The sequence below is a fragment of the Dipodomys ordii genome, unplaced genomic scaffold (genome assembly GCF_000151885.1).
Source record: "Dipodomys ordii isolate 6190 unplaced genomic scaffold, Dord_2.0 Scaffold50, whole genome shotgun sequence".
Lineage (NCBI taxonomy): Eukaryota > Metazoa > Chordata > Mammalia > Rodentia > Heteromyidae > Dipodomys > Dipodomys ordii.
In genome coordinates this window covers 3,625,578-3,634,556 of record NW_012267266.1, presented here as the reverse complement: position 1 = coordinate 3,634,556, position 8,979 = coordinate 3,625,578, and the positions used below count along the sequence as shown (strand labels likewise).

The 8,979-nt window shown below is 35.4% G+C and overlaps 1 protein-coding gene across 1 annotated transcript in view; it reads right to left on the bottom strand.

Annotated features, from left to right (window-relative positions):
- Nrg2 (neuregulin 2) overlaps positions 1–8,979 on the bottom strand; it is a 199,703-nt gene that overhangs the window by 83,265 nt on the left and 107,459 nt on the right. The gene's annotated exons all lie outside the window — the stretch shown is intronic.

Below are 8,979 nucleotides of genomic sequence, written 5' to 3'. Positions count from 1 at the left end.
TGAGCCACAGCACCACTTCCAGCTTTTTTCTTTTTGCTTATGTGGTGCTGAGGAATCGAACCCAGGGCCTCGAGCATGCAAGGCAAGCACTCTACCACTGAGCCGTCAATGATTAGACCCAAATGATTAGAATTTTTTAAAATGAATTGTAGAGTTAAAAATTATAATAGTGGGGGAAAAAACATTGTGAGTGGAGGTATGGCTTAGTGGTATAGAGCTTGCCTAGTGTGCCTTGAATTTGATTCCTTGTATCACACACACACACACACACACACACACACACACACATACACACACACACACACCATGATGGATTCAATAGAAAACGAAAGATGGCAGAAGAAATAATTGAAGATAGATTAACAGGAACTGTCTAATCTGATGAACAGAGAGGAGGGAAAATGAATAAAAATGAGTGGGCTAGGGCTGGGAAGTTGGCTCAGGGCCTAGCATGCATGAGGCCTTGGGTTCTATTCCTCAGCACCACATAAGCAGAAAAAAGCTGGAAGTGGCGCTATGGCTCAAGTGGTAGAGCGCTAGCCTTGAGTTGAAGAGCTGAGGGACAGCGCCCAGGCCCAGAGTTCAGGCCCCACAACCGACAAAAAAAAAAAGGAGTGGAACTTCAGATCTATGAGACAATATGAAGCAAGTTATTAGACATGTAATTGAAATCCAAAAGACAGAGAGAAAAAGTAAGAAGAGACAGGAATATATTTATTGAAATAATGGATAAAAATCCCCTAAATTCAGTGGGGAAATATTAACTTAGAGAGCTAAAGAACTCGACATACTCTAAGCAGGATAAACACAAAGAAAGCACTCCTAGAGATGTTATAGTTGAACTGCTGAAAGCTAATGAGAAAAATAAAATCTTTATAGTAGTGAGAGGAAAATGACCTGCTACATACAGGGAACAATGATACTGTCAATGGTTGTCATTGCATTGGACACTAAGGACACCAGAACATTTCTAAATAAAATGTACCAAAAAATAAAAACCTGTCAGCCATCACTTTGATATCCAATAAAGCTAGTCTGAAAAATTAAGAAAATATGTTTTTAGAAAACAAAAAATATTGTTGCCTGTGTTGGAGAAATACTGAAGTTCTTCTGTCTAAAATAAACTGATAAGGTATGGCAATGTAGACCTAAAGAAAAAAAAAAGAACGATATGCACAAAACAAAGTGCACACACATATGCAGATATATATTTCCAATTTCTTTAAAATATTATAAATATTTAAAGCAAAATTTATAGTCCTGTATCATTAGGTTTATAATGTTTATGAATGTAATATATATGACCACAATAGCATTAAAGCCTGGGGGATTGAGGAACAGTAAGTAATTTATATTTTATCAGGCATCTGAATTTCACATGAGGTAATTCAGTATCACTTTTAAATAGAATGAGTCAGAGTTTTAGCATGTACATTATAATCTCTAAAAATAAAGGAGAAAGACATTCTTTCTGATATTCCAAAATATATGATAAATGCAAAGAAAGCAGAGAAGAATGAAAGAATGAATACAGATGAGAAAAACTAAAGATCTAACTGCAAAAGGGAAGACCTAAATACACTCATGACAAGTTATAATAAATTCAACTGGGCAAAGCACTCTAATCAAAAGGCAAAGATTATCATTGAAAATCAAGAACAAACTATATGCTGTTTAGAAAAGGCATACTTTAAGTACAAAAACACAAGTAGACTAATACTACAAAGCTGTAAATTATACAAATCTTTAGGATAAGAAAATGTAATGGCTCTTAATATAAGCCAGGCAGTGGCCTAGCAAGCCCAAAGCCCTGAGTAAGTACTTCAGTACCACCAAAGGAAAGAAAGAGAGAGAAAGGCAGAAAGACAGAAAGAGAGAAAGAAAGGCTGTAGTAGGAATAAAGGATGCTTAATAATGATTAAAAAGGCCAAGAAAAATATATAAGAAATATAGAACATTTGAATATATAAAATATACATATACACATCCCTAAATATAGAAACCAAAATTTATGAAGTAAGCTGTTACAGATTTAAAGGGAAAAGCAGAAAAATCCACAATTATAGCTGGGGATCTTAATATATGGTAATTGATAGACTAACAAGTTAAAACTCAGTAAGATGTAAAATAAGTGGATGGCATCATTCCATTACCTTAACCTAACTTATATGTAGAGAAAATTATATGCAAAAATTATAAAAACAAATCTTTAAGCATACATAAAATGTTCACCAAGATGGATAACATGGACGGTCACAAAACAAAATCATAGATTTCAAAATATATCTTATCTTGACCACGATAAAATTTACTTTAAAATTAAAGGAAACATTAAAAAACCCTTAAATACATTTTCTCATGTGTAAATATCTTTACAAGATAACAAAAAATAACAACGTATTGTAGAGTTTATAGACATATATAGAAACAAAACATTTGACAACAATAGCATAGAGACTAAGAGGAGAAATCAAAGCATGTGATTATGAAGTTTTTATAGTTTATCTGAAATGACATTGAAGCAGGATAGGTAAATAGATAGGGAAATTGTATTATTTTAAACAAATATAAAAAGAGCCAGACTCAGAAGTTAAAAGTGAAAAAGCAGACAAGTTCTCCCTCCCATCATGCATTCTTTTCAATGTTAAATTGTAATATTAAGAGATCTAGGGGAAGTGGTACTATGGCTCAAGTAGTAGAGTGCACACCTTGAGCTGAGGAGCTCAGGGACAGTGCCCAAGGCCTGGAGTTCAAGCCTTATGATTGACCAAAAGGAAAAAAAAAGATATAGGAAGAGCTATCAAAATCTGTCTTCTTTAAAATATTGGAGAAACTAGCCATGCAAAATATTGAAGCAACTAGTCATGTGTGGGTGGCTCATGTTTGTGATCCTAGCTATGCAGGAATCTGAGAGCTGAGGATGATGGTTTGAAGCCAGCTCTGGAAAGAAATTAATGACCCAAAAAGCTGGAAGTGGAGCAGCGGCTCAAGTGGTAGAGTGCTAGCCTTGAACAAAAATGCCCAGGGACATGAGTTCAAGCCCCAAGATGAGCACACACACACACACACACACACACACACACACACACACACACACACACACACACACAAAACTATATTTAAAAAAAAAACTACAAAGCTACCCCAAACCTAAACTATCTAAAACAACAATGGAGGGAAAAAAATCCCTATCTTTCTGAAATAGTAAAAATCTGGGAATTCTTAATGACAGATACAGGAAGAATAAAAGGAGGTTGTCTGGCAAAAATAAGTGTTGAGGATTATCAATGTTTTGGGTGAGCCTCACACATTTTATGCCAAAACCATTGCTAAGTCATGGATTCCCCTAGCTCAAGAAATATAAAAGCTACAGAAAAGAGCTGCCATTTTGCATCTTGTCGGTCATGGGGCTTGAACTCTGGGCCTGGGTGCTGTCCCTTAGCTCTTCAGCTCAAGGTTAGTGCTCTACCACTTGAGCTACAGTGCCACTTTCAGCTTTTTCTGCTTATGTGGTACTGAGGCATCAAACCCAGGGTCTCATGCATGCAAGGCAAGTACTCCGCCACTGGACCACCTTCCCAGCCTGTGAATCTCCTTTTTTGAGACACTATGAAATACTTTTCATGAGAGGATCTCAAGGCTCTGTGATTTGGGGCAGGAACTAAGAAGCAGAGGGATTCTCCTCATCCATTCTCCAGTGACATATTATTTGAAGGTAAGTTGTGATAAAGATATGCACCATAAATCCTAAGGCAATCGGGAAAATAAATAACCAAAACAAAGAAGTATAGCTAATAAGTGAACAAGAAATATAAACTGAAATCATTTTAAAAGACAGAGAAGAGGGCAAAGTACAGGTGGACCAAACAGAAAATATATAGTAAAAGTACAAATGTAAATTCATCCATACCAACAGTCACATTAAATGCAAATAGTGTAAAGATTCCAATTTTACAGGCAGTGATTTCAAACTGAATGACTCAGCTATATAGTTAAAAGATGGAAAAGGATATTAACATTAGTCAAAAGAAGGCTTGAATGGCTATATTTGTTCTAGACAAAATTCATATCAAATATTACCAGGGATAAGGTAGGTCATTTTGACACAGGGGTCAATTCAATAATAAGACATAACAATTTTAATAATAGTTTTAAAGCACACAATGCAAAAGTTAGTAGAACTGAAGGATAAATAGAAAAATTCACAACTAGAATTGGAATTTTAACACTTTCTCTCAATAATTGACAGATATAGCAGGCAAGAAATCAATTAGAATATAGAGAACCTGAGCTGCCTTGAATCAATTAACATTCATATGATACTTCAGTGACCAAACCCAGAACATATTTGTGTCTAGTACATAGAGAACATTTACCTTGCTAGGTCATACAAAACGCAAAATATTTTAAAAAGTTCAAATCATAGCGAGCCATGTCCTCTAATCACAACAAAATTGCATTATAAATCAATAATAGAAGGATGGAAAATGACCATGTACCTATTAAAATACAATTACAAATCAAGCACAATTAAAAATGCATTTCTGAATAACTAATGTGTCAAAGAAGAAATCACAAAAGAAACCAGCATATACTTTGAACCAAGTAATACCCAGAGAAAAACTTATGGAACATAACCCTTATGTGAGAAAATAAGAAACATTTCAATCAGTGAAACAAATCCCCATTTTAAGAGAAAGAAGAGCAAATTACAACCAGCGTATAGAGAAAAGGGAAATAAGCAATAAAATCAATGACACAAAATAATAGAGAAGACCAATGAAACTAAAAGCAGACTTCTTAAAAAGATTAGTAAAACTGATAAGCTTGTCAGATCAATCAGGTTTAAAAAACGATGAACACTAAAGGGTAAAATAAGCAATGTAAAAAAGACTGTCACAGTTTACCCTGCTGACATCAAAAGGATGATAAGGGAATACCTTGAGCAATGCTAGTAACTTGAATAATGGAAAAACTTTGAAGCGAAGAGACCACCAGACTCAAAGAAAGGCAGATAAGCTAAACAGCTCTCTATCTGGCAGTGGAGTCTGTTGTTAAAATCTTTTCCAAAAACAAAACCCCAGGCTCAGAAGCTTCTGTGATGAAATCAAACCAAAGAAAGAAATCAAACTAATTTTGGACACTCTTGCAGAAAATAGAAGACAAAGAAATAGTTTCTAACTCATTGCCCTGATACTAAGACTACAGATATGATAAGAAAACTATGAATTAATATCCTTCATGAATAGAGCCATAAAAATGATTAATTTTAGAAAATTCAACAATATTTTGAAAGGTAATGTATTAGGAACCAATGGAGGAAATTCCAGGATTATAAGATTGATTTAACATTTGAAAATGCATATTAATTCTATTAATGAATGTATAGACCACCTTATAGAAGTAGAAATGCATTTGATAAAATGTAACATCTATTCATGACAAAAATAACCTCTTAGGATCAAAAGGGAACCTCTTCAATCTAAGAAGGAGAAGCCATAAAAACCCTACAGTTACAGCAGCCTCAATGGCTTAAATGTAAGAGTTTTTCCCCCTTAAGATCAGATATAAGATTGGAAATCTAGTCTGTTTAACATTGTATTGGAAGTATTGTTAGGACAAAAAAAAGGATGAGGAAAAATGAATACAGTCTGAGAAATGAAGATGATATCACAGATGATATGCTTAGTAGGTAGACACTCTTACACAATCTGCAAATAGCTGCCACACAACTAGTAAGTGGGTTTAGAAAGGTTGTAGGACATATGGTAATTACACAAAAACAAAATGTGCTTCTGTATATACATACATACATATATAAAATTATGATTTGTATATAGCATCAAACATATGAAACCTAGGAAAAAGTGAACAGAAAGTATATAAAACACACTGAAAACTATGAAACATTGCTGAGAAAATTAAGTTGATCTTCAATAGCAAGGATATTATGGTTTGAACAAATCAATTTTCCCATTAACAGGTGAATCACAATATGTTTATATTGTGATATGCCAAACAATAGAATACTACTTAGCAATGAAGATGAACTATTGAGGTGTGCAACAATGGGGATGCAGTTCCAATAGGTAATGTATTTATAATACACTCTGTGATTCTTTTGTTTCTTTTGTATGTTCTTCCCCCACGGCATAACTCCTGTTTTCCCTGTATCTGATTCCAGTGTCTTGCATCTTGTATGTACATTTTCTATAATTTGGGGAGGCGAAGGGATATAACAAACTGCTTAAATAAGGATACAGTTTGAACAATTGTAACAATGAGATGTGCAAGACACTATGTTGAAAACAAACTTTTTAATTTGGAGGGGGGCAGGAAGTTGGGGAGGTGGGGAGGGAAGGAAGGGATGGTAGGGGAAAAACAAAGGAGGGGGTAACAATGCCCTTACTCATGTAACCCCTCTGTACAGTATTTTTACAATAAAAACATACATGTGAAAAAAAGAGGCAGATCGTGGTCCAGCATGAAGCGGGAAAGAGGCAAGATCTTGTACCCCAGATAATCAGTATAAAAAAAGGCAGAAACTATAGTTGAGTGATAGACTACCTGCCTAGAAAGTGTGAGGCTCAGAGTCCAAATGATACCATCACCAAATAGAAACAAACAACATAAAATCCCCGACACCCTCTCCCCTCAAAAAAAACCACTCATGGAATTGTACCCTTACAATGGATGAAGTTTTGTGTGTGTATGTAATGAAAAGCCAGTGGCTAATGCCTGTGATCCTAGCTACTTAGGAGACTGAGGTAGGAGGATCATGATCTGAAGCTGGTCTGAGCAGAAAAGTCTGTGAGAATCCATCTTCAAAATAACCAGTAGAAAGCTGGGCTGGAGGCTCAAATGAGAGAATGCCAGCATGAGCAGGCAAGCCAATCAAGGGTGCAAGGCACTGAGTTCAAGTCAATGTACTGGCAAAAACCCACCAATACCACCCAAACAAAAAACTCAGAGAGAGAGAGGGGGGGAGAGAGAGAATGAGACAAAGAACATATGAAATGAACTCTAAAGTTTATAGTAAAGTGAAAAAAAAAAGAAACTAGATGCAGAGCTATTTATATACAGCCATTCCCTCCTTATCTGCAGTTATACTTTCCATGGTTTCAGCAATCTAGTCACCTACAGTGAAAAATCCTTCAACAGAAAATTCCAGACATAATTTGCAAGTTTAAAATCGTGTACTGAGTATCATGATAAGAGGTTGCACCTCCCTGCTCTGTCCTAAGCAGGGCTTGAACCATTCCTCTGCCCAGCATGTCCATGCCATGCAAACTGCTCTCCTGTTAGTCACCTAAAGCCCAACTCAGTTATTGGATCAACTGTCAAGGGAGCATTTTGTAATCTATGGGTGAGCCGAGTTTTCCTGTGAATGAACAGCCAATAGGATAAATTTAGACTTTGGGAGTCAAGAGAAATAGATGAAGGAAATTTTTTGCTTTTGAGAAAATAAATTTCTTGCTTTTTTTAAAAAACTAAAAATTGTGGTATTGAGGTTTGAATTCAGGGCTTCACACTTCCTACATAAGTTTTCTACCGCTTGAACCATGATCCCAGCTTTGTTACCTTTAGTTATTATTTTCCAGGTAAGGTCCTATGCTTTTGCCCTGGCTGGCCTTGAATGTAAATATCCCATTTCTCTTTCCCACAGAACTTGTATTATAATGAGAGCCACTGTGCCCAGACCAATTTCTAATGCTTTTATTATCAAAATTCAAGATCTCATAATTACAATTTTTTTTTACAATGAACCTATTAATGAGATCATGGAATCCTTTTTGAGAGCAATAGTGTTTTACTTTCCTGGGGGGACAAAGTCAATGTACTGGCTATCAAACTCTGTTGCAAATACCTATAAATTTGGATCTGCAATGAGCTCTTAGGTATCATATCTTTGAAAATGTCTTTTTCACATGAATAGATAATGGCAAATATTGATATCAATCAATGAGCCTATGATTTTAATTAAGCCAATTCAACACTTGGGAAGTATTTTTAGAATTCTATTTGATTCTGCCTTTTTGATCTTTGACTTTTTTTTTTGTCGAGGATTGGGACTCAAATTTAGTATCTGATGCTTTCACTCATTGGCTGGCACTCTATCACCTAAGCCACATTTCCAATTTTTGATCTTTGCCTTTAGCTTATCATTACATTGGAGATTAATCCTTTCCAATGGAAGGTTGGGGGGAAGCTCCTCAGATACACAGTTGAATGACTTTGGAGAACAGAAATTTCATTTGCACACTGGGAAAAATAGTGCTAGATAATACACTTTGAGCTCTGAACAGGTTTTGAAAATCCATACATTCTAAACTTGGTAACCACACGAACAATGATATACATTATATGTATAGATTTTTGGTACATTTTTGGAGCTCAAACTGTACATTCTAAAGTGCATAGATTTGTGTGGAAAGGAGGCCTTGCTTATCATTTCAACTTGTGGTAGCAGGAGAAGTACATAAAGAAGCTTGCCATTGCTTGCGATGCAAACATTAATTGTACTCAAAATGTTTCAACTACAATAGAAATTTCACAATCATCCTATGAGTTTAAGTTCAATTAATTAAGAAACATCAAGTCTGTAGCAAAAACAACCTCAACAAAAAAAAACACTAATTTCTAAAGCCATTCAGTATTTGATAATAGTTGTTGAGGGAAGTTTTTCTTAGAAAAATTTCAATCTGAGAATCTCAACACTAAGTTTAAAAAAATCACACTAAGCCAAGTACTGGTGGCTCACATCTGTCATCCTAGCTACTTAGGAGGCTGAGATTTGAAGTTCAAAGCCAGCCCAGGTAGGAAAGTCTGTGAGAGTCTTATCTTCAATTAACCAAAAAAAGCTGAAAGTGGAGCTGTGACTTAACAGGTAAAGCCTAAGCATTGATCAAAAGTGCCAAAGGAGAGCACACAACCCTGAGTTCAAGCCCCAAAACCAGCATGCATGTGCGTGCGCGCGCA